The sequence below is a fragment of the Anomaloglossus baeobatrachus genome, chromosome 2 (genome assembly GCF_048569485.1).
Source record: "Anomaloglossus baeobatrachus isolate aAnoBae1 chromosome 2, aAnoBae1.hap1, whole genome shotgun sequence".
Lineage (NCBI taxonomy): Eukaryota > Metazoa > Chordata > Amphibia > Anura > Aromobatidae > Anomaloglossus > Anomaloglossus baeobatrachus.
In genome coordinates, this window is record NC_134354.1 from 356996519 (window position 1) to 357024136 (window position 27618).

Consider the following 27618-nt stretch of genomic DNA (forward strand, 5'->3'; position numbering starts at 1 on the left):
CTGGTACCTTAATCTGAATAGACAATACTGGAAGTCCAAAAAGGTGGAGGGGTCTCCAACTGTGGCCTTATGAGCTTTTTCTCCTCTTTCTGGACTGTGTTTATGCAAAGAGCTGCCGTAAGAATACTAAGATAAGTGATCTCCTTATTTGAACGAAATTAATTAAATATCTAAACTGCCTGTACCTGTATCAGTGAGGGAGTTTAGGGGCAGCTATAAAGGGCTAGCCGTCGTGGAGTGGGGGCACCTCTTTAACTTTAGGGTGCGTGTAACATAAGTTATATCTCCATTGACAGGTAGCGGACAGATAGATTTAGGGCGTATCTAGATCTGTTTGCCCTAATCTAGATAAACAATACCGTAATCTCCACAACAAACTCCGCATATAAAAAGGGGTCCATAATTGTGGCCTTATTTGTGTCCGAATTTTTGTTTTGTTTTTGTTGGTTGTGTGTATCACTCACGGTGTGGGATTAATTTGTACTTTTAAATTTATCTAATAAAAATTGATGTTTTAAATATTTAATGAAGGTAGGACTGCTAGTAAAAATTTGATATACTGCCTCCAAAAATAATAATCTCCTCTAGTTTGACTTATCCAGCAGTCAGGTAGTAAATAGCCAATTCTAGCAGGGTCATTTAAACCACAAAGCAGTATTAGTGCCGCAATATTATTATCCGGTCCTCAGAGAGGCATTTAGTATATGATATAATTATAGTATGACATATAAGGCTGAACCGCCCCTTACCATATCTCTGAAAACCGGAAAGCAATGAATTGCCGGCCACCCAATTCAAGGTCTCCTAGTACCTGACCACAGTCAACATGTTTGCATTGGTCGACACTGCTATGCGGTTATATAGTCATATGGGCATATAGCATTACTAACCAGTATATAGTGTCCGTGGTAGCGCCACCCCTCCCGTTCCGACGCGCGTTTCACCTTCTTCCTCAGGGAACGTGTGATGCACAGGATCGATTACGGGGTTTAAATGCCGCGGGAGATGTGTGACGTAACCGGAAGTGGGGGCGGGATTTACACTAGATCCGGCATTGAATCGTGTGTCATTTCCGGTCTGTGGAACGCACTTGCGGGTCAACTTAACCCGAAAGGTCCGGGATACAAAGTAGGTCCGACATTTTAATATAGCATTTTCTGTCCATGAAAAACAAGGATGGATCAGCTCCAGCCCAGACAGAAAAATAGTTCACATTTTGATGTAGTACCCAGACCGGAAATTCGGACGGAATTTAAGTAGACTCACAACTCAGTTAGTACATAGTTTCCCATCTTTGGCACGCATATTGCGGCTCAAAACGGATCAGACGTTACTAATATCTGCTCCGATCAATATAGTCAATTTAAGACATCTTTTTACTCTTGGCAGGCATAATAAGGCATAATAATTTATAGATCACTACCAACTAGTGCCCAGCACTGACCGGGCAGTTTTAGCCAATTCTAAATTGTCCCCACAGTTATAACTAGGGAGTATAAAGCCACCTAAAATATTCTCAGTATTACTGGGATGTCACACTTGCTCCCATTTTCCCCTTAGTCACTGATCAAAAAACCCCTCACTATTACCCAGTTAAGGTTTTAAATACTCAATCACTGGGCCCACATTTCGCCGTCTTAAAATAGCAAGAACCTACAGTCAGTCTATACAAAAACCTCAATACATCCCCCTTAATGCCACTAATTGGCGCATGCTCAACCAAGCCCCCCGGTCAATTGTCATCTTCCGATCACGGTACACCCCTCTCCCCCGGCAGCCCACCCCCTCGGCACGGCCGTGCCGGTGGGACGGGGGGCCGGCGGCGAGACGCCAAGACCACGAACTGGAAGCAGACACCAAGAGCCACGGATGAGCATGCGCACCATGGCCTTCATTCCCACTATTACTACAACTTCAATCATGATAATAAAAAAAAAAAAAAAAGTATTAATAATCTTATTTCATCCATATCACATCTTCTTTCGATTTTTTGAGGCCGTTCAATGTTCCTTTATTCATTGCTTGTAGTATTCTGGATACATTTCCAACCAATAGACTTCAATGCATAGAGGATGCTACCATACGATGCCAACCGCCTTATTAATGTATTACACGTGCCATCTTATAATAAAAAACAGAAGAGTATTAATATTACATTTAAACATTCATAATATCATGCATTGCTGCAGGTGAAGAGCCAGAGTGAAGGGAAGGCCTAAGTAAATACATTTCAGAGGTCTACACTAGACTGCAAATGTATGGTTAAGCCCCATACGATCCGTGCAATTTGCTTATAAAGAGATTAAAACCTAAAACCAATGATAAAAATTAAAATGAAAATGGCCCGCCTAAACAACACCCTTAATCTCTATTTATAAGAAAGAACTGAACCCGAAATGTTCATTTAAACCCACTGGTGAGACAGTGTTAAGCATATAAATCCATTTACTTTCCAGTCTTCCTAGTAATGCCCCCACGTCTCCGCCCCTAGAGTCAATCTGAATTTGGTCGATTGCCTTAATTTGAAGTGATGTTGGATTAGAGTTATGAAACTGCTTGTAATGTCTTGGTAATGTTTTAAGATGTTCTCCTTCACGAGCCTCTTTAGATTTCTCAATATCTCGCACGTGCTCTCGTACCCTAATTTTTAGTTCCCTAGTGGTGAGTCCTATATACTATTTGTTACACCCACATTTGGCTTGATATATCACATTTTTGGACGTGCAAGATAGATGTTTTCGAATATCAAATTCCTTTGAATTCCGGTTGCCGCTAAAGGTCTTTGCTCGAATCATATTTAGGCAACCCTTGCACATCCCACAAGGAAAAAAGCCAGGAGTAAGCTTTGTCTTTGTTTCCTTGTTAGAGCCCGTGTAATGACTCCTCACTAGAAGATCTTTAAGATTTTTGGCACGTTTCGCTGTCACCAATGGTCGGTCTGGCAAACAGTTCCTTAATGATGGGTCAACCAATAATACGTTCCAATGCTTTTTCAGAATAGACACAAAGTCATTCCATTTGTTGTTATACGATGTTATTAACCTCACTGGTTGTTCTTTACTGACCCTATCATTGGTGGAATACAACAGTTGATTTCTGGAGGTGTTATTCGCCCTCCTAAAGCCCTTCCGTATACACCTCCGACTGTATCCTCTGGCTAGAAAACGATCGGAAAGCTCATTAGCCTGGGCCTTAAAGTTTTCTTGTGTTGAACAGATTCTTTTTGCTCGTAAAAATTGTGAAATCGGAATACTTTTAATAGTAGATGGAAGATGGCAAGAGGACGCGTGTAGTAGCGTATTAGTGGAAGTTTTCTTCCGAAACACGTTAGTACTTAAATCACCACTCAAAGATGCTTGTATGATGACATCTAGGAATTCAACTGTACGGCCAAACTTGTACGTCAAATAGATGTTTTTATTATTGTTATTAAGACGATCCATGAAGCTCTCCAAATCATTAGTATCCCCCTCCCAGACAAACCAGATGTCGTCTATGTACCTGATCCAATTCTGGACCAGGCACACCGACTCATCCGGCTCCGTCTGAAAGATGGATCGCTCCCATGCCCCCAAAAACAAATTTGCGTAAGAGGGGGCACAGGAAGCCCCCATAGCCGTACCCTGTACTTGCAAAAAGATTTCATTCTTAAACATAAAACAGTTATGGGAAAGAATATAATCCAACAGGGTTAGAATAAGCTGAATTAATTGGACATCAAGATTACTGGATTCCAAAAAGAACTTAGTTGCCTCAATACCGTCTTGGTGTCTAATTGAGGAGTAAAGTGCCTCGACATCCGTTGTTACCATTAAGGCACTATCACCAATATTCAAATTATCCATCCTCTGCAGAGCAGAGGTGGTGTCCTTAATGTGAGATGGAAGAGTTAGGACCAGAGGTTGTAAATAAAACTCTATGAGGTCACATACCCTTTCACAGAGTCCCCCATTGCCCGATACAATGGGGCGGCCTGGGGGATCAATGTTGTTTTTGTGCAATTTGGGTATGAGATAGAATGTAGGCATTCTAGGATTGGATATTAATAATGCCTCCATAACCTTTTTGGGAATAATCCCCTTATACACGGCTTGATCCAATATCTCAAATAGCTCCGCTTGATGTTTCTGAAGGGGATTATAGAACAATTTTGTATAATTTTTGGAATTTTTTAGCAGCTTATAAGCTTGGGTCTCGTATTGTTGATTAGGCCAAATGACCAAGTTCCCGCCTTTGTCGGCGGGCTTTATGGTCACATCAGATAAAGTTTGTAGTTCCTTCAAGGCCTTCCTTTCAGAGTAAGAGAGATTAGAAGGTGGATGTTTATTGTAATCAAGTTCCTCAATTTCCTTTGAAACCAATTTAACAAAAATGTCCACTGCAGGACAAGATGAAAACGGTGGAAATCTTTTAGATTTCGGACAAAGGTACGGTGGAAAGATTATCTGTCCACCCCCTGCTCCCAAATCACTATCGTCATTCATTTCCACACAATCCAGTTGGCTTACCGTATCGGATGTGCCACCCTCTATAGCCAGGGAATTCAAGGTTAGTAGTGCTTCTTGTTCCTCTTTTGATACACTGTATTCTCCTATTTTGGATTGATAAAAAAAATTTTTTAAAAGAATCTTACGCGCAAAGAGGTGCACATCCTTGACTAAGGTGAATTTGTCAATATTGGTAGATGGAGAAAAGGATAAACCTTTTTCCAACACCCTAATTTGGTAAGTAGTTAGAATATGAGAAGACAAATTAATCACCTTAAGTCGATCATCCCTGGTAAAGCCATCATGCTGGTATATCTTGGATTGGTTTTGATTTTTACCACTTTCTCCACCTCTACTTCTCAATATTCTCTTATCCCAAGCTTCAGCTTCGCTGGAAATAGATTCCCCTTCACTAGCCGAAGCTGCTGATGATATTGACATGTTTCTGGAGGAACTTTTGATATTGGGTTTTGGATTTTGCCATTTAAAGATCTTTCCACACTCAAAATCGGCCAAATCTCTGTGATATTTTTTACCTTTTAGTAAACTTATTTCCGTTTCCCATTTTTCTATGTCTTTATCCAATTCAGTGAGAAAATTCTTAAAACTTCCTTCACCAATCTCTTGTACCATAGTCTTTTGTATTTCCTCTAATTCCCCATCCAGGGATTGTAAAGTAGTTGTATTTTTTTCCACAATAATTTGCATAAAGCTGTTGGAGCAGGCAAGAGCCGCTTCTGACCACCTCTTAGTTAGCTCCTCATCCTCTAATGGGAACGTGGGATACGTCTGGATCCTCAAGCCTCTAGGTACAATCTTGGAGGTAATATAATGCTCTAAAGAAATTTTAGTCCACCAAATTTTCATTTTCTTGTGGGTCAGGTTCTTATATTTCAGACATTGTTCTTTACTAGTAGGGCGGGGGTTATTAAAATCTGTTGTGCATCCTTGCTTAAAAATGTTAGACGCTTTATCACGCCAGGATAACTCTCTGGCTTTAAAGTCCATAATGGCCCCCAAAGACCAACCTCTGTAATGAAACAGATATTTAAACATGAATATTAAACACTAGCAGGAGCCTACTATATAGAAACACGGAATACCACCTTTCCAAGCTATCAATTAAACGACACAGTGGCTTTTGTTCCAAAACATGAAAAAAAAAATTATTTTTATTTTATTACCACAAACAACACACTTGTTAAAAATAAGCAAGGTCTGCACAACCAGAGGTGGATACTATAAGGACACAATGATGCAATCAATAATAATGATTATAGCTCAGCCATATTAACATAGTATACTAGTTTAATTATTTATCATGCCCCTAGATTTAGGAAAGCACCCCTTAACAGTTGGTTATTAGCCTAAGCAACCCAGCGGCAATATCACTTCCAAGCCCTTCTTTGTGCAACTAGTGAAACACACGGCAATACACTTGCCGCAGCGTTACTTATCCAGCAGTCAGGTAGTAAATAGCCAATTCTAGCAGGGTCATTTAAACCACAAAGCAGTATTAGTGCCGCAATATTATTATCCGGTCCTCAGAGAGGCATTTAGTATATGATATAATTATAGTATGACATATAAGGCTGAACCGCCCCTTACCATATCTCTGAAAACCGGAAAGCAATGAATTGCCGGCCACCCAATTCAAGGTCTCCTAGTACCTGACCACAGTCAACATGTTTGCATTGGTCGACACTGCTATGCGGTTATATAGTCATATGGGCATATAGCATTACTAACCAGTATATAGTGTCCGTGGTAGCGCCACCCCTCCTGTTCCGACGCGCGTTTCACCTTCTTCCTCAGGGAACGTGTGATGCACAAGATCGATTACGGGGTTTAAATGCCGCGGGAGATGTGTGACGTAACCGGAAGTGGGGGCGGGATTTACACTAGATCCGGCATTGAATCGTGTGTCATTTCCGGTCTGTGGAACGCACTTGCGGGTCAACTTAACCCGGAAGGTCCAGGATACAAAGTAGGTCCGACATTTTAATATAGCATTTTCTGTCCATGAAAAACAAGGACGGATCAGCTCCAGCCCAGACAGAAAAATAGTTCACATTTTGATGTAGTACCCAGACCGGAAATTCGGACGGAATTTAAGTAGACTCACAACTCAGTTAGTACATAGTTTCCCATCTTTGGCACGCATATTGCGGCTCAAAACGGATCAGACGTTACTAATATCTGCTCCGATCAATATAGTCAATTTAAGACATCTTTTTACTCTTGGCAGGCATAATAAGGCATAATAATTTATAGATCACAACCAACTAGTGCCCAGCACTGACCGGGCAGTTTTAGCCAATTCTAAATTGTCCCCACAGTTATAACTAGGGAGTATAAAGCCACCTAAAATATTCTCAGTATTACTGGGATGTCACACTTGCTCCCATTTTCCCCTTAGTCACTGATCAAAAAACCCCTCACTATTACCCAGTTAAGGTTTTAAATACTCAATCACTGGGCCCACATTTCGCCGTCTTAAAATAGCAAGAACCTACAGTCAGTCTATACAAAAACCTGTATGTATATATGCAGCAGAGCAGTATGCGTGTCTGTATGTATGTATGTATATATGCAGCAAAGCAGTATGCGTGTCTGTATGTATGTATATATGCAGCAGAGCAATATGCGTGTCTGTATGTATGCATGTATATATGCAGCAGAGCAGTATACGTGTCTGTATGTATGTATATATATATGCAGCAGAGCAGTATACGTGTCTGTATGAATGTATATATGCAGCAGAGCAGTATGCGTGTCTGTATGTATGTATATATGCAGCAGAGCAGTATGCGTGTCTGTATGTATGTATGTATATATGTAGCAGAGTAGTATGCGTGTCTGTATGTATGTATATATATATATGCAGCAGAGCAATATGCGTGTCTGTCTGTATGTATGCATGTATGTATGTATGCAGCAGAGCAGTATACGTGTCTGTATGTATGTATATATGTAGCAGAGTAGTATGCGTGTCTGTATGTATATATATATGCAGCAGAGCAATATGCGTGTCTGTCTGTATGTATGCATGTATGTATGCAGCAGAGCAGTATGCGTGTCTGTATGTATGTATGTATATATGCAGCAGAGCAGTATGCGTGTCTGTATGTATGTATATATGCAGCAGAGCAGTATGCGTGTCTGTATGTATGTATGTATGTATATATGTAGCAGAGTAGTATGCGTGTCTGTATGTATGTATATATATATGCAGCAGAGCAATATGCGTGTCTGTCTGTATGTATGCATGTATGTATGCAGCAGAGCAGTATACGTGTCTGTATGTATGTATATATGTAGCAGAGTAGTATGCGTGTCTGTATGTATATATATATGCAGCAGAGCAATATGCGTGTCGGTATGTATGCATGTATGTATGCAGCAGAGCAGTATATGTGTCTGTATGTATGTATGTATGTATATATGCAGCAGAGCAGTATGCGTGTCTGTATGTATGTATGTATATATGCAGCAGAGCAGTATGCGTGTCTGTATGTATGTATGTATATATGCAGCAGAGCAGTATGCGTGTATGTATGTATATATGCAGCAGAGCAGTATGCGTGTCTGTATGTATGTATGTATGTATGCAGCAGAGCAGTATATGTGTCTGTATGTATGTATGTATGTATGCAGCAGAGCAGTATGCGTGTCTGTATGTATGTATATATTCAGCAGAGCAGTATGCGTGTATGTATGTATGTATGTATATATGCAGCAGAGCAGTATGCGTGTATGTATGTATATATGCAGCAGAGCAGTATGCGAGTCTGTATGTATGTATGTATATATGTAGCAGAGTAGTATGCGTGTCTGTCTGTATGTATGCATGTATGTATGCAGCAGAGCAGTATACGTGTCTGTATGTATGTATATATGTAGCAGAGCAGTATGCATTTCTGTATGTATGTATGTATGTATATATGCAGCAGAGCAGTATGCGTGTCTGTATGTATGTATATATGTAGCAGAGTAGTATGCGTGTCTGTATGTATATATATATGCAGCAGAGCAATATGCGTGTCTGTCTGTATGTATGCATGTATGTATGCAGCAGAGCAGTGTACGTGTCTGTATGTATGTATATATGTAGCAGAGCAGTATGCGTGTATGTATATATATATGCAGCAGAGCAGTATGCGTGTCTGTATGTATGTATGTATATATGTAGCAGAGTAGTATGCGTGTCTGTATGTATGTATATATATATGCAGCAGAGCAATATGCGTGTCTGTCTTAATGTATGCATGTATGTATGCAGCAGAGCAGTATTCGTGTCTGTATGTATGCATGTATGTATGCAGCAGAGCAGTATGCGTGTCTGTATGTATGCATGTATGTATGCAGCAGAGCAGTATACGTGTCTGTATGTATGTATGTATATATGCAGCAGAGCAGTATGCGTGTCTATATGTATGTATGTATATATGTAGCAGAGCAGTATGCGTGTCTATGTATGTATGTATATATGTAGCAGAGTAGTATGCATGTCTGTATGTATGTATGTATATATGCAGCAGAGCAGTATGCGTGTCTATGTATGTATATATGTAGCAGAGTAGTATGCGTGTCTGTATGTATGTATATATGCAGCAGAGCAGTATGCGTGTCTATGTATGTATGTATATATGTAGCAGAGTAGTATGCGTGTCTGTATGTATGTATATATGTATGCAGCAGGGCAATATGCGTGTCTGTCTGTATGTATGCATGTATGTATGCAGCAGAGCAGTATGCGTGTCTGTATGTATGCATGCAGAGCAGTATGCGTGTCTGTCTGTATGTATGTATGTATGTATGTATGCAGAAGAGCAGTATGCGTGTCTGTTTGTATGTATGTATGCATGTATGTATGCAGCAGAGCAGTATGCGTGTCTGTTTGTATGTATTTATGCAGCAGAGCAGTGTGTGTGTGTGTCTGTATGTATGTATGCAGCAGAGCAGTATGTGTGTGTCTGTCTATATGTATGTAAGTAGCAGAGCAGTGTGTGTGTGTCTGTCTATATGTATGTATGCATGCAGAGCAGTATGTGTGTGTCTGTATGTATGTATGTATGCAGCATAGCAGTGTGTGTCTCTGTATGTATGCATGTATGATGTGTATCTATGTATGTCAGTGTATATGACTGTATAGATTTGTCTGTTTATATGTATTTTTGTGAGCTTGCCTTTAAATATGTATATGTACGTGTATGTATGTGTGTGTGTCTGCGTGTTTATGGGGCCCACTGGGACTCTTCCGCCCGGGGCCCACAAAAACCTGGAGCCGGCCCTGCCTGCGGTGATGAAGTCCCGCCATCCCGACCTCAGCGCTGTCACTGTCCTTCATGGCCGCCGCTTGTCACATCACCTTCTCTCGCTTCCGACCCGAGACTGACTAGCGGTGACGTCACGGGCCTCTCGCGATTCTTGGCTGTGAAGGCGGCGGTCATTGAACTCAGTGACAGGGGCTGTCAGTGTGCTGGAGATCAGCGCAGGTAATGTACCTCGCTGACAGCAGCACTTGTCATCCCCTGCAGTGACCTGGGCTGACCCATTGATGTTAGCTCAGGTCACTGCACTGCTCTCCCAGCCAATGGGGAACATCCTGCTCTTCATTGACTGGGACAGTGTGGATCGTCATGGCAACCCCTTGGATTACACCAGACCTGGATTTGTTTTTCATTCTAATAAATTGGTTAAAGAGTTAATGTTTTGGGGAGTGTTTTTTCAAATAAAAATGTGTTTGTCGTCTATTTTTTTTTATTACTGACTGGGTTGGTGATGTCGGGTATCTGATAGACGCCTGACCTCACCAACCCCAGGGCTTAATGCCAGGTGACATTACACATCTGGTATTAACCCCATATATTACCCCGTTTGCCACCGCACCAGGGCGCGGGATGAGCTGGGGCGAAGCACCAGGATTGGCGCATCTAATGGATGCGCCACTTCTGGGGCGGCTGCGGCCTGCTATTTTTAGGCTGGGGAGAGTCCAATAACCATGGACCTCCCTAGTCTGAGAATATCAGGCCTCAGCTGTCTGCTTTACCTTGGCTGGTGATCCAATTTTGGGGACCCCTACGTGTTTTTTTTTTTAATTATTTATTTAATTTAAAATAACAGCGTGGGGTGCCCTCAGTTTTGGATTACCAGCCAAGGTGAGGTTGCCAGCTGTGGCCTGCAGGCTGCAGCCGTCTGCTTTACCCTAGCTGGCTACAAAACTAGGGGGAACCCTACGTCATTTTGTTTTCATTTTTTGGCTAAATACAAAGCTAAGCACCCCTTAGTGCCACATGAAAGGCAGCAAAGGGTGCTCCACTTTTTCTCCACTTTTTCTCCACTTCTTCTCCACTTCTCCACTTTTTCTCCACTTTTTCTCCACTTTTTATCCATTTTTTTCTCCACTTTTTATCCACTTTTTATCCATTTTTTTCTCCACTTTTTCTCCACTTTTTCTCCACTTTTTCTTCACTTTTTCTCCACTTTTTATTCATTCTTTCTCCACTTTTTCTCCACTTTTTCTCCGTTCTTTTTCTATGGTCGGTCTACCCATTAGCTCTGCCATGCATACTGTAGCTCTACACCTACTGCACATGTTACTTTATGATTGATATCTTTTTCATACCAGAGCTGTCTAAGCCTACTCTGACCCCATATTTGTCATTACTATATTGTCCTTGTACTGTATTATGACATTTGTATCATGTGTTTCATTTCTTGCTGTGTTGCAATTTTTTTGCTGCATCCCAATTGTACCTCTACATTGTTCAAGTTTATGTTATTGTTCTCTCACTCTTATGTGATACTGATTATTGTCATTTTTCATGATTACATGCAGATAAGTCCAATCTGACGAAGGCTCAGGCCGAAACGTCATTTGTAACTTGTTTTGGACAAAAACATATATGCTTATGAAAAATTTTTTTTTCTTAATACGGACCAATAAAGAGTGATTTTACATTACTATCCGTTGTGACTTACTGACTTAGTCTGGGAGATTTAGAGTGCCAAGGCTACTCACTAATTTTATCTATTATTACCTCTGAGCACCTATATACCAGTGAGCAGAGCTTCCTCTACAGTAGTTCTCCTGATTAGGCATGCCCTTACCTCATGAGCAGGGCATTGCAGCTTTGGTAGCAACCATTACGACATAGACTCTGCTGCTGTGGACCCGGGGAGAGTGAGTGCAGATTCATTGCACCCACACTCCTCACATGAAGGGTCCGCACTCCTAGAAAATGGGGGATACGTTCCCTGAGTGTCTCCCCCCCATATTCTAGACAGTCCAGAGTCGTCGTGGGACCCCTTTATTTTTTTCTTACAATAAATTGGTGAAAGAGGAAATGTTTTGGGGACTGTTTTTTCAAATAAATTTCTTTTGTCGATTTTTTTTTTTTTGTTAGTACTGACAGTTTATGATGTTGGGTATCTAATAGACGCCATAACATCACAAACTGCTGGGCTTGATCTCAGGTGACTTTACAGCTAGTATCAACCCGATTTATTACCCCGTTTGCCACTGCACCAGGGCACGGGATGAGCTGGGGTGAAGCGCCAGGATTGGCGCATCTAGTGGATGCGCCACGTCTGGGGTGCCTGCGGCCTGCTATTTTTAGGCTGTGAAGGCCCAATAACTATGTACCTTCCCACCCTGAGAATACCAGACCACAGCTGTCCGCTTTACCTTGGCTGGTGATCCAATTTGGGGGGGACCCTACTTTTATTGTGTAATTATTAATATTTATAAAATAATTATAAAAAAGAGCCTGAGGGGACCTCCACATTGGATCCCCAACCACGGTAAAGCTGCCAGCTGTGGTTTTCAGGCTACAACCGTCTGCTTTACCTTAGCTGGCTATCAAAAATGGGGGGACCCAACGTCATTTTTTTTTTTAACTATTTTTTAAATAGAAAAAATTAATGGGCTTCCCTGTATTTTGATTGCCAACCAATGTAACGGCAGGCAGACTGGGGTGGCAACCCATAGCTGTCTGCTTTATCTGCACTGAGAATCAAAAATACCACGGAGCGCTACGTCATTTTTTTAAAGATTTATTTTTACAGCACTGTGATGTCCAGCAATCAAAATACAGGGAAGCCCATTTTGTTTTTAGTTATTTAAATAAATAATTAAAAAAAAATATATATGGGCTCCCGCTGCATTTTTTGTATTGCTAGGTAAGGGTAATCCAAGCAGCTACTGGCTGCTAACCCCCACTGCTTGGTGTTACCTTCACTGGCAATGGAAAATCCAGGGAAGCATTTTTTATTTTTTTTGCCAAAAAACTACAAAAAAAGGACGTGAGCTTCGCCATATTTTTGTATGCTAGCCAGGTATAGCAGGCAGGTGCTGGAAGAGTTGGATACAGCGCCAGAAGATGGCGCTTCTTTGAAAATGCCATTTTCTGAGGCGGCTGCAGACTGCAATTCGCAGCAGTGGGGCCCAGAAAGCTCAGGCCAACCTGTGCTGCGGATTCCAATCCCCAGCTGCCTAGTTGTACCTGGCTGGACACAAAAATGGGGCGAAGCCTACGTCATTTGTTTTCTAATTATTTAATGAAATTCATGAAATAATAAAAAAAGGGCTTCCCTTTATTTTTGGTTCCCAGCCGGGTACAAATAGGCAACTGGGGGTTGGGGGCAGCCGTACCTGCCTGCTGTACCTGGCTAACATACAAAAATGTGGCGAAGCCCACATAATTTTTTCAGGTGGCAAAAAACTTCTGCATACAGTTCTGGATGGAGTATGCTGAGCCTTGTAGTTCTGCAGCTGCTGTGTGTCTGTATGGAGAAGAGCAGACAGCAGCTGCAGAACTACAAGGCTCAGCATACTCCATCCAGGACTGTATGCAGAATTTTTTTGCCCACCAAAAAAATGACGTGGGCTTTGCCATATTTTTGTATGCTAGCCAGGTACAGCAGGCAGCCACGGGCTGCCTCCAACCCCCAGTTGCCTATTTGTACCTGGCTGGGAACCAAAAATATAGGGAAGCCCGTTTTTTTTAATTATTTCACTTATTTCATGAAATAATTAAAAAACTAATGACGTGGGCTTCGTCCCATTTTTTGTGTCCAGCCGGGTACAACTAGGCAGCTGGGGATTGGAATCCGCAGCACAGGTTAGCCCGAGGTTTCTGGGCGCCTCTGCTGCGAATTTCAGTCCGCAGCCGTCCCAGAAAATGGCGCTCTCATAGAAGCGCCATCATCTGGCGCTGTATCCAACTCTTCCAACAGCCCTGAAGCCGGGTGGCTTGTTGGGTAATCATGAGTTAATACTGGCTTTGATTTACTAGCCAGTATTAAGCCAGAGATTCTTAATGTCAGGCACGTTTTACCCGGCCATTAAGAATCTCCAATAAAGGGTTAAAAAAAAACACCACACAGAGAAAAAAATACTTTAATAGAAATAAATACACAGACACATTAGAGACTCCATCTTTATTACCCCCTGTCAGCCCTCTACGATCCTGCTCTTCTGTCTTCTTTCTTTCTAGTGTAGTAGTAGTGACGATTGTAGTGAGGATGAGGTTCACCAGCTCATCACTTGGGGCTGAGGAACCTCATCCTCACTACAATCCTCACTAGTGTAGTAGTAGTGATGATTGTAGTGAGGATGAGTTTACCCAGCTCATCACTTGGGGCTGAGGAACCTCATCCTCACTACAATCCTCACTAGTGTAGTAGTAGTGACGATTGTAGTGAGGATAAGTTTACCCAGCTCATCACGTGGGGCTGAGGAACCTCATCCTCACTACAATCATCACTAGTGTAGTAGTAGTGACGATTGTAGTGAGGAAGAGTTTACCCAGCTCATCACTTGGGGCTGAGGAACCTCATCCTCACTACAATCCTCACTAGTGTAGTAGTAGTGACGATTGTAGTGAGGATGAGATTACCCAGCTCATCACTTGGGGCTGAGGAACCTCATCCTCACTACAATCCTCACTACAATCGGGAAGCAGCGTGCAGCCTTCACTCCGTGAGTGATCAGTGCTGGCTGTCAGCGGTAACAGCGGTAATGCTGACAGACGCGTTACCATAGCAACGGTGCTCTCGGAGCCGCGGTTAGCGGTGACGTCACCGCTAACTGCGTTGCTATGGCAACAGTGATCTCTATTAATGACCGGCTGTGTCAGCCGGTTCCTAACGGAACGGGGAGTCGACCGTGTGCTAGAGCATGTCGCCGGTACACGGCGATACACATATGTGCACCGTGTACCGGAGAGATGCACTCGCAGGTCCTACATGACGCGTCATAGTCATGTGACCAGTCTGTAGCCAATGAGATAATAGCCACGTGACTGGTCACATGGCTATTTTGACGTCATGATAGGTCCTGCATCTCAGCTGGCAGTGCTGGTCACGGGGAGGATTCAGCGATCATTGGATGGAATAGCGGCAGGACACAGAGTACAGGAGGGATCGCGGGGACCGGTAAGTGTTATGGCAATGTTTATTAACTGTTTGTGTACATTTATAATGCATTTTTATGTGTTTGTGATTGCCTCTTATTATAGCCTATTGGTTCGAGTTCGATTCGTCGAACGTTCGACGAACCGAACTCGAACGGGACCCCCGTTCGGCGAACCGACTCGAGCCGAACTGCGACCGGTTCGCTCATCTCTAGTCCTGGGTTCAATCCCCAGTGAAACCAATCTGTTCTTAGTGTTGAAATAATACGCTATCCAACTCCAATATATGAAGTTCTCGGCTTTGTTGCCGAATGACGGGATGTTTTGGCTTCCATCACAAACAGAACTACAAATTATTTTTTTTTTTTCCCCTGGCGGTCAAAACTCGTCTCTAAATGCCATTACTTTGCAGGATTTCACAGGTTTCATAGTGGAGTCGTCATCACGTCTACTTCACACGCAGAAGGTCCTGGGTTCACTCCCCAGTAAAAACAAGCCGTTTTCGCTGTTGAAGTAATTTGCTATCAACCTGTAACATATGAAATTCTTTGTTTTGTTGCCAACTGATAATATATTTTGGCTTCCATCACCAAGAGAACTACGATTTTGGGTTTCTTTTTTATTGACCATTTTAGCAGAAAACATAATCCCATATTATAAAAATCCTATTTGTTTCAAAATGTATAGTTCCCATAAATACAAAAGCAAAAGACCAAACTATGGAGAAAAAAGTAACACATTCAATATAAACTTCAATTTAAGCAAAATCCCTTTGTAGGAATAAAACTGGTAAAATATGTAATAATAATTGTAAATGTTTCATTAACCAACAATACTTTCCTTCAGCAATAAAAAGGCCACGTCAGTCACAATTCTGCTCTGCTAGCCAATACACAGTAACTTTTCATCAGGTTTCATAGTGTAGAGGTCATCACGTCTGCTTAACACGCAGAAGGTCCTGGGTTTAATCCCCAGTGAAACCAATCTGTTCTTAGTGTTGAAATAATACGCTATCCAACTACAATATATGAAGTTCTCGGCTTTGTTGCCGAATGACGGGATGTTTTGGCTTCCATCACAAACAGAACTACAAATTATTTTTTTTTTCCCCTGGCGGTCAAAACTCGTCTCTAAATGCCATTACTTTGCAGGATTTCACAGGTTTCATAGTGGAGTCGTCATCACGTCTACTTCACACGCAGAAGGACCTGGGTTCAATCCCCAGTAAAAACAAGCCGTTTTCGCTGTTGAAGTAATTTGCTATGAACCTGTAATATATGAAATTCTTGGTTTTGTTGCCAACTGATAATATATTTTGGCTTAACTCACAAAGAGAACTACGATTTTGGGTTTCTTTTTTATTGACCATTTTAGCAGAAAACATAATCCCATATTATAAAAATCCTGTTTGTTTCCAAATATATAGTTCTTTTAAATACAAAAGCAAACAACTAAACTATGTGGAAAAAAGTAACTCATTCAATGTAAACTTCCTTTTAAGCAAAATCCCTTTGTAGGAATAAAACTGGTAAAATATGTAATAAAAATTGTAAAAGTTTCATTAACCAAAAATACTTTCCTTCAGCAATAAAAAGGCCCCGTCAGTCACAATTCTGCTCTGCTAGCCAATACACAGTAACTTTCCATCAGGTTTCATAGAGTAGTGGTCATCACGTCTGCTTAACACGCAGAAGGTCCTGCGTTCAATCCCCAGTAAAACCTATCTGTTCTTGGTGTTGAAATAATACTCAATTAAACTACAATATTTGAAGTTCTTGGCTTTGTTTCCGAATGATGGGATGTTTTGGCTTCCATCCCCAACAGAGCTACGAATTTGGTTTTTTTTTCCCTGGCGGTCAAAACTCGTCTCTAATTGCCATTACTTTGCAGGATTTCAAAGGTTTCATAGTGTAGTGGTCATCACGTCTGCTTAACACGCAGTAAGTCCAGGGTTTAATCCCCAGTGAAACCAATCTGTTTTTGGTGTTGAAGTAATTTCCTATCGACTTGTAATATGTGAAATTCTTGGTTTCGTTGCCAAATGACAATACATTTTGGCTTCCATCACAAAGAGAACTACGATTTTGGGTTTCTTTTTATTGACCATTTTAGCAGAAAACATAATCCCATATTATAAAAATCCTATTTGTTTCAAAATATATAGTTCCCATAAATACAAAAGCAAAAGACCAAACTATGGAGAAAAAAGTAACACATTCAATATAAACTTCAATTTAAGCAAAATCCTTTTGTAGGAATAAAACTGGTAAAATATGTAATAATAATTGTACATGTTTCATTAACCAAAAATACTTTCCTTCAGCAATAAAAAGGCCCCGTCAGTCACGATTCTGCTCTGCTAGCGAATACACAGTAACTTTTCGTCAGGTTGTATAGTGTAGTGGTCATCACGTCTGCTTAACACGCAGAAGGTCCTGGGTTCAATCCCCAGTGAAACCAATCTGTTCTTAGTGTTGAAATAATACGCTATCTAACTACAATATATGAAGTTCTCGGCATTGTTGCCGAATGACGGTATGTTTTGGCTTCCATCACAAACAGAACTACAAATTATTTTTTTTTTTTTTCCTCTGGCGGTCAAAACTCGTCTCTAAATGCCATTACTCTGCAGGATTTCACAGGTTTCATAGTGGAGTGGTCATCACGTCTACTTCACAAGCAGGAGGACCTGGGTTCAATCCCCAGTAAAAACAAGCCGTTTTCGCTGTTGAAGTAATTTGCTATAAACCTGTAATATATGAAATTCTTGGTTTTGTTGCCAACTGATAATATATTTTGGCTTTTATCACCAAGAGAACTACGATTTTGGGTTTCTTTTTTATTGACCATTTTAGCAGAAAACATAATCCCATATTATAAAAATCCTGTTTGTTTCCAAATATATAGTTCCTTTAAATACAAAAGCAAACAACTAAACTATGTGGAAAAAAGTAACACATTCAATGTAAACTTCCTTTTAAGCAAAATCCCTTTGTAGGAATAAAACTGGTAAAATATGTAATAAAAATTGTAAATGTTTCATTAACCAAAAATACTTTCCTTCAGCAATAAAAAGGCCCCGTCAGTCACAATTCTACTCTGCTAGCCAATACACAGTAACTTTCCATCAGGTTACATAGAGTAGTGGTCATCACGTCTGCTTAACACGCAGAAGGTCCTGCATTTAATCCCCAGTAAAACCTATCTGTTCTTGGTGTTGAAATAATACTCAATTAAACTACAATATATGAAGTTCTTGGCTTTGTTTCCGAATGATGGGATGTTTTGGCTTCCATCCCCAACAGAGCTACGAATTTGTTTTTTTTTTCCCTGGCGGTCAAAACTCGTCTCTAATTGCCATTACTTTGCAGGCATTCAAAAGTTTCATAGTGTAGTGGAAATCACGTCTGCTTTACACGCAGAAGGTCCTGGGTTCAATCCCCAGTGAAACCCATGTGTTCTTGGTGTTGAAATAATCCCCTATCAACCTGCAGTATGTAAAGTTCTTGGCTTTGTTGCCGAATAACGGGATGTTTTAGCTTCCATCACCAACAGAGCTACGAATTTGTTTTTTTTCCCCTGGCGGTCAAAACTCGACTCTAATTGCCATTACTTTGCAGAATTTCAAAGGTTTCATAGAGTAGTGGTCATCACGTCTGCTTAACACGCAGAAGGTCCTGCGTTCAATCCCCAGTAAAACCAATCTGTTCTTGGTGTTGAAATAATACTCAATTAAACTACAATATATGAAGTTCTTGGCTTTGTTGCCGAATGATGGGAAATAATTTGCTATCAACCTGTAACATATGAAATTCTTGGTTTTGTTGCCAGCTGATAATATATTTTGGCTTCCCTCACCAAGAGAACTATGATTTTGGGTTTCTTTTTTATTGACCATTTTAGCAGAAAACATAATCCCATATTATAAAAATCCTGTTTGTTTCAAAATATATAGTTCCTTTAAATACAAAAGCAAACAACTAAACTATGTGGAAAAAAGTAACACATTCAATGTAAACTTACTTTTAAGCAAAATCCCTTTGTAGGAATAAAACTGTTAAAATATGTAATAAAATTTGTAAATGTTTCATTAACTAAAAATACTTTCCTTCAGCAATAAAAAGGCCCCGTCAGTCACAAGTCTGCTCTGCTAGCCAATACACAGTAACTTTCCATCAGGTTTCATAGAGTAGTGGTCATCACGTCTGCTTAACACGCAGAAGGTCCTGCGTTCAATCCCCAGTAAAACCAATCTGTTCTTGGTGTTGAAATAACACTCAATTAAACTACAATGTATGAAGTTCTTGGCTTTGTTGCCGAATGATGGGATGTTTTGGCTTCCATCCCCAACAGAGCTACGAATTTTTTTTTTTTTTCCCCTGGTGGTCAAAACTCGTCTCTAATTGCCATTACTTTGCAGGCTTTCAAAGATTTCATAGTGTAGTGGAAATGACGTCTGCTTTACACGCAGAAGGTCCTGGGTTCAATCCCCAGTGAAACCCATGTGTTCTTGGTGTTGAAATAATCCCCTATCAACCTGCAGTATATAAGGTTCTTGGCTTTGTTGCCGAATAACGGGATGTTTTAGCTTCCATCACCAACAGAGCTACGAATTTGTTTTTTTTCCCCTGGCGGTCAAAACTCGTCTCTAATTGCCATTACTTTGCAAAATTTCAAAGGTTTCATAGTGTAGTGGTCATCACGTCTGCTTCACACGCAGAAGGTCCTGGGTTCAATCCCCAGTGAAACCAATGTGTTTTTGGTGTTGAAGTAATTTCCTATCGACTTGTAATATGTGAAATTCTTGGTTTCGTTGCCAAATGACAATACATTTTGGCTTCCATCACAAAGAGAACTACGATTTTGGGTTTCTTTTTTATTGACCATTTTAGCAGAAAACATAATCCCATATTATAAAAATCCTATTTGTTTCAAAATATATAGTTCCCATAAATACAAAAGCAAAAGACCAAACTATGGAGAAAAAAGTAACACATTCAATATAAACTTCAATTTAAGCAAAATCCCTTTGTAGGAATAAAACTGGTAAAATATGTAATAATAATTGTAAATGTTTCATTAACCAAAAATACTTTCCTTCAGCAATAAAAAGGCCCCGTCAGTCACAATTCTGCTCTACTAGCCAATACACAGTAACTTATCGTCAGGTTTCATAGTGTAGTGGTCATCACGTCTGCTTAACACTAGAGTTGAGCGCGGTTCGTGGTTCGTGGTTCTCCAGTTCGCGGCTCGAGTGATTTTGGGGCATGTTCTAGATCGAACTAGAACTCGAGCTTTTTGCAAAAGCTCGGTAGTTCTAGAAACGTTCGAGAACGGTTCAAGCAGCCAAAAAACAGCTAAATCATAGCTTGGTTTCTGCTGTAATAGTGTAAGTCACTCTGTGAATCAAACTATTATCACATTTCAGTGTATAGTGTGCGTGAACAGCGCCTTCAGATCACTGCTGTTTCTATAATGGCGATCGCCATTTTTTTTTTTTTTTTTTCTTGTCTTCCTTCCCTAAGTGCGCGCGTCTTGTGGGGCGGGCCAGCATGTCAGCCAATCCCAGACACACACACAGCTAAGTGGACTTTGAGCCAGAGAAGCAACGGCATGTGTGATAGGATCTGCATGTCACATGTCCCTGCATTATAAAACCGGACATTTTCTTCACGGACGCCATTATCTGCCTTCTGCGTCTTTGGTGTCAGACATCACTGTCGCAGCTCCGTCTTCCTGAGTCCTATACCCGATACAGCTGTATGCGCTGCATACACAGCGTTAGACAGCTTAGGGAGAGCACTTTATAGCAGTCCTTTTAAGGGCTCCAACCGGCAGGGTCAGAGAGCCATAGGTGACAGGTCCTGCAAACAGCAACAGCGTCTGTGTAGCCCAGGTCAGGGATTTCCTACCTGCATTTCACCATTAGGAGGGAATAGAAAGGCAGGCTTCCATTCCTCTACCCAGAGCACCACAATCCTGCCACTGTACCCTCTTGTCCTCTGCACACTCCAACTGATAACTAAGCCATTATACTAGCAAACACTCAGTGTACCTAGTGGCATCCTATACGTGGCTATTGGACTTTGCTATAGTCCCACTAGTGCAAAGACATTTGCAGAGCGCGTCTGCCTGCATTGCACACTACAACTCATTCTAACCAAGCCATTATACTAGCAAACACTCAGTGTACCTAGTGGCATCCTATACGTGGCTATTGGACTTTGCTATAGTCCCACTAGTGCAAAGACATTTGCAGAGCGCGTCTGCCTGCATTGCACACTACAACTCATTCTAACCAAGCCATTATACTAGCAAACACTCAGTGTACCTAGTGGCATCCTATACGTGGCTATTGGACTTTGCTATAGTCCCACTAGTGCAAAGACATTTGCAGAGCGCGTCTGCCTGCATTGCACACTCCAACTCATTAAAACCAAGCCATTATACTAGCAAACACTCAGTGTACCTAGTGGCATCCTATACGTGGCTATTGGACTTTGCTATAGTCCCACTAGTGCAAAGACATTTGCATAGCGCGTCTGCCGGCATTGCACACTCAAACTCATTTTAACTAAGCCATTATACTAGCAAACACTCAGTGTACCTAGTGGCATCCTATACGTGGCTATTGGACTTTGCTATAGTCCCACTAGTGCAAAGACATTAGCAGAGCACATCTGCCTGCATTGCACACTACAACTCATTCTAACCAAGCCATTATACTAGCAAACACTCAGTGTACCTAGTGGCATCCTATACGTGGCTATTGGACTTTGCTATAGTCCCACTAGTGCAAAGACATTTGCATAGCGCGTCTGCCTGCATTGCACACTCAAACTCATTTTAACTAAGCCATTATACTAGCAAACACTCAGTGTACCTAGTGGCATCCTATACGTGGCTATTGGACTTTGCTATAGTCCCACTAGTGCAAAGACATTAGCAGAGCACATCTGCCTGCATTGCACACTACAACTCATTCTAACCAAGCCATTATACTAGCAAACACTCAGTGTACCTAGTGGCATCCTATACGTGGCTATTGGACTTTGCTATAGTCCCACTAGTGCAAAGACATTTGCAGAGCGCGTCTGCCTGCATTGCACACTCCAACTCATTAAAACCAAGCCATTATACTAGCAAACACTCAGTGTACCTAGTGGCATCCTATACGTGGCTATTGGACTTTGCTATAGTCCCACTAGTGCAAAGACATTTGCATAGCGCGTCTGCCTGCATTGCACACTCAAACTCATTTTAACTAAGCCATTATACTAGCAAACACTCAGTGTACCTAGTGGCATCCTATACGTGGCTATTGGACTTTGCTATAGTCCCACTAGTGCAAAGATATTAGCAGAGCACATCTGCCTGCATTGCACACTCCAACTTTTTTAAACTAAGCAATTTTACTAGCAAACACTCAGTGTACCTAGTGGCATCCTAAACGTGGCTATTGGACTTTGCTATAGTCCCACTAGTGCAAAGACATTTGCAGAGCACGTCTGCCTGCATTGCACACTACAACTCATTGTTACTAAGCCATTATACTAGCAAACACTCAGTGTACCTAGTTGTATCCTAAACGTGGCTATTGTACTTTTGTCTATTCACAGTATTGGAACGATATTTGCAGCACGTCTGCCTGCATTGCACACTCTAACTTTTTTAAACTCAGCCATTTATAGTAGCAAACACTCAGTGTACCTAGTTGTATCCTAAACGTGGCTATTGTACTTTTGTCAATTCACAGTATTGGAACGTTATTTGCAGCACGTCTGCCTGCATTGCACACTCAAACTTTTTTAAACTCAGCCATTTATAGTAGCAAACACTCAGTGTACCTAGTTGTATCCTAAACGTGGCTATTGTACTTTTGTCTATTCACAGTATTGGAACGATATTTGCAGCACGTCTGCCTGCATTGCACACTCTAACTTTTTTAAACTCAGCCATTATACTAGCAAACACTCAGTGTACCTAGTTGTATCCTAAACGTGGCTATTGTACTTTTGTCAATTCACAGTATTGGAACGTTATTTGCAGCACGTCTGCCTGCATTGCACACTCAAACTTTTTTAAACTCAGCCATTATACTAGCAAACACTCACTGTACCTAGTTGTATCCTAAACGTGGCTATTGTACTTTTGTCAATTCACAGTATTGGAACGTTATTTGCAGCACGTCTGCCTGCATTGCACACTCAAACTTTTTTAAACTCAGCCATTATACTAGCAAACACTCACTGTACCTAGTTGTATCCTAAACGTGGCTATTGTACTTTTGTCAATTCACAGTATTGGAACGTTATTTGCAGCACGTCTGCCTGCATTGCACACTCAAACTTTTTTAAACTCAGCCATTATACTAGCAAACACTCACTGTACCTAGTTGTATCCTAAACGTGGCTATTGTACTTTTGTCAATTCACAGTATTGGAACGTTATTTGCAGCACGTCTGCCTGCATTGCACACTCAAACTTTTTTAAACTCAGCCATTTATAGTAGCAAACACTCAGTGTACCTAGTTGTATCCTAAACGTGGCTATTGTACTTTTGTCTATTCACAGTATTGGAACGTTATTTGCAGCACGTCTGCCTGCATTGCACACTCTAACTTTTTTAAACTCAGCCATTATACTAGCAAACACTCAGTGTACCTAGTTGTATCCTAAACGTGGCTATTTTACTTTTGTCTATTCACAGTATTGGAACGATATTTGCAGCACGTCTGCCTGCATTGCACACTCTAACTTTTTTAAACTCAGCCATTATACTAGCAAACACTCACTGTACCTAGTTGTATCCTAAACGTGGCTATTGTACTTTTGTCAATTCACAGTATTGGAACGTTATTTGCAGCACGTCTGCCTGCATTGCACACTCAAACTTTTTTAAACTCAGCCATTTATAGTAGCAAACACTCAGTGTACCTAGTTGTATCCTAAACGTGGCTATTGTACTTTTGTCAATTCACAGTATTGGAACGTTATTTGCAGCACGTCTGCCTGCATTGCACACTCAAACTTTTTTAAACTCAGCCATTTATAGTAGCAAACACTCAGTGTACCTAGTTGTATCCTAAACGTGGCTATTGTACTTTTGTCTATTCACACTACTGCAAATCTATGTGCAGCACCTCTGCATGACAACCTCGTGCTCTGTTTTTAATAAGCTATAATGATAGCACAAAATACTGCCATTTTGTGGCATCATAGAACTGGCTGTTGTATTCCATTAGTGCCCCACTGGTGACAAGCTATTTCTAGCACCTCTACATCACACCCTCATGCACATTTAGCTACGCTAATGTTATAGCAAACTCATGGAATTCATTGCTGCATTTCATAATTCGGAGGGATAGAAAGTCAGGCTTCCTTTAGCTTTTCCTTCTGTTCATAGACAGCATCTCCAAGACAAATTTCCCCTCCACGTCTAAGTGTGGAGAGGCAGCTAGTGCGCATGCGTGTGCCGATGTACCCCAGCTGCAGCATAATTACAGTGTTTCGCCTAGTGAGTATGCTCAGCCTGACTGTGCCATTCCTGACGCTAAGTCTTCATTTCGGGATACAGCGCATGCTCCCACACTAAGTGTGAAAAGCCTCTTTGCACAGGTGCTTGCATTCTGTGCCGGGTCTAAGTCCTGTTTTGTGCCTAGACACCATGCTAAAGCTGATAGTCTTTTTTCAGAGACTGTATTTCATGCTACTGAGCATGCTCAGGCACTTCCTGCATCAGAGACTAGGTCCGGTAATGAACTCTTTGGCCCTGGCCCTGATGTGGGGGTCCCATATAGACCACAGGGCATCAGGTGTCCTCCCAAATGGCTTGCAGAGGCCCACACCTATGACTTGTCACCGCATTATTGATGGTCAGACGATGACTGGTGAGGTGTTTGGGTCATGGCAGCCATGAGGTCATCATTGAAGTTGCGTTTCCAAATAGGACGCTAGTTATGCCACTCATGACGTGTCACTCTGCTTTTGTCTCCAGGAGGTGCATTGTGGTTCACCCTGGTTTGGGGCGGACCCAGGTTATAAAAGGGGCTGGAGCCAACAAGGAGGTGCGCAGTCTTCTATTATGCTCCGAAAGAGCACACCTCCATGTGTTGAACCCATTGCGGCTTTAGGCCAGAGGTAGGCAGGGATAGGGTGGTGGATGCAGGCCACCACCACAGTTGGTAACGCAGAACGGTTAAGACCAGCTCCTGTCCTAACAGTCCTGCTTGTGCAGCCCAGTGGCATTAACAGGCCTGCTGCTGCTGATGCGCCTGCTGTCCACAGGTGTGGCCCCTACGCACACGGTCAGCGTACTCAATGGCCCCTGTGTTGTTAACAGGGAGTTCCTGGGCTGGGTGGGCATGTGGACCCTGTGACGCTAACAGGGCTCACAGTCTCCAGATCCGAATGGCGTCTAACTCGGTTCAGGCTACTATTAGTTTCATAGCCACACAGCTCTGTATCCTCCACCAAACCTTCAAGTTGCCAACCTCTCCTTTTCCAACTGGGAGCACGGTGGACACTGACTGCTGAAGGTGATATATACCTTTCTCTTTCTTTTCTTATTAATTTTTGTTATATAGCGGTCACAGATTATATACCACTTTATCCAAATCTGCCAGTCCCACTGTAACAGATGTTGTTTCTTCAGCAAATGTTACAGTTGTTTAACCACCAAATCCACGGACCAAAATTTTTTTCCCCTTTCCAACACACCTGTTCCCCTTTCCAACAGCATCTGTCCTTTTTCAACTCATTTTGGGATATGACCAAAAGTGCAACTGTGCAGGGACACCGTACTCAACGCCATCTCAGCACAGCAGCCATCCCTCGGTCCCTCCGATGTGGACAAGTAAAAGACCATTTCCTCCTATCCATGACAAAGTGTTGAGATTCACTCTGTGCAGCACTGGTGTTTAGTGGAAAAGTAGATCTAAGATTGCGTACCACATTCTGCAGATACTCCTGTATACGTGCGTCTATTTCTATGGCAGGAATTAGTTCGCCAAATTTTGTCTTGTACCGGGGATCTAACAGTGTGGCAACCCAGTATTCAGGATTACTTCAAATTCATACAATCCGAGGGTCATGTAGGTAGTGCAGCAAGAAGGCGCTCATGTGTCTTGTGCATCCAGGAGGACCAAGTCCTTGGTGTGTTGGTGGCAGAGAGGTGAGAATCGTGCATCCTTCCTCTGCCCTCTACCCACAACCTCGCACAACCGAAATGTGAGCAAGCTCTCACTCATCTGCTGAGTCTTCCATGCCCATCGCCAGTTCGTCCTCCATTTCTTCATGGGCTCCTGCACTTTCATCAACACTTTTTGCTGATACTATGCGCCCTTGTTAATCCCTCTCCCTCACCATGACTGCCGCATAGGTGCCGCTGACCATCTGGACCTCGTAGATCTTGTTATCCCTTCCGCATATGACTCCTCCTGTACTTCCTCCCCTTCCTCTTGTCCCAACACCTGACTCCGAATAATAATTACAGTGTGCTCCATCATGTAGATGACCAGAATTGTCACGCTGAGAATGACATTGCCAGTGCTAAACATCTTCGTCGACATTTCAAAACTGTGTAGCAGGGTGCATAGGTCCTTGATCTGACACCACTCCAGCAGCGTGATCTGCACCACCTCTGGATCAACTTATCCCAGGCTATATGTCTTACCGTATTTCAGCAGGGCTCTGCGGTGCTGCCACACACGCTGCAACATGTGCAGATTCCAATTCCTGCGTGTCGGAACATCGCATTTCCGGCGTTTAACTGCCAGACCCTAAGACTTCCGGAGTGATGAAAGTTGTTGAGCTGCTGTGTGCGCACGATGGAAGTGAGCACATAGCGAGCGTGCCCGCTGCACAAGGCCATGTAGGCCGTGATGGTGTTTTAAAAATTGCTGGAGAATTCGGATCAACACGTGAGCCATAAAAGGCACGTGTGTCACATTGCCCTGAGGATGGCCCGCAGCCAGGTTTGCATCATTGCCGCACACGGCTGTTAAGTCACCAACGGAGTCCGCTCCGTCAATTTGTACTCCGGTCGCCAGGTGACAACGTGTTCCTTTCATGAATAGTGCTGATGATGGGAGAGTAGTCGATGCCAGCGGCGCAGGTGGACGCAGGTTATGCTCACCCACTGGGCTGCATTACCTTGACAGATGCAGAATCTCTGGCTGAATGTAGCTGGTGGGTATCTCACAGATGAAATACCATCATTCAGCTACAACCAATGGGAAGACACCACACCCTTTTTTATGCCCATCCTGTCTGCAGACCACTGCCAGACATAGCTATGAACCTCTGGTTAATTTTACCCCCAGTTCAGTTTTATGATTTTGTGTGCTTGTTACCTGACTACTTTTCCTGCTTGCTGTTTATGTACCTTGTTGGCCGATACGCATTTCACCTCTGCTTGTTTTCTGATTAAGTCCTGGCCGTCCCATTCTGTTCCTGTTCCTCAATTAATGTTTTGACCCTGCCTGACTACTATTCTCTGTAATAGCGGTGTGACTCACATTTCCCATACATTTCAAAGTAAAACTTTGACCGCCTGATGGCATTGAGCTCTGCTGCCAGCATAGTAAGGAGGTGTGTGGTAGTCCTTGTGCGCAGTTGCAAGGAAGGGTGGCCTGACCACACAGGGTTTGCGCAAAGGTAGAGGACCCACACGAGGTTGAAGAGGCAGAAGCAGTGTATTAACTTCTACATAC

At 42.1% G+C, this 27618-nt stretch overlaps 1 non-coding gene across 1 annotated transcript; it reads left to right on the top strand.

Moving 5' to 3' along the window:
- The first annotated feature begins 19583 nt into the window (after nt 1-19583).
- TRNAV-CAC (transfer RNA valine (anticodon CAC)) lies at nt 19584-19656 on the top strand. Its single transcript has one exon. It is a non-coding gene; the product is annotated as a tRNA-Val (tRNA).
- The last annotated feature ends 7962 nt before the right edge of the window (nt 19657-27618 follow it).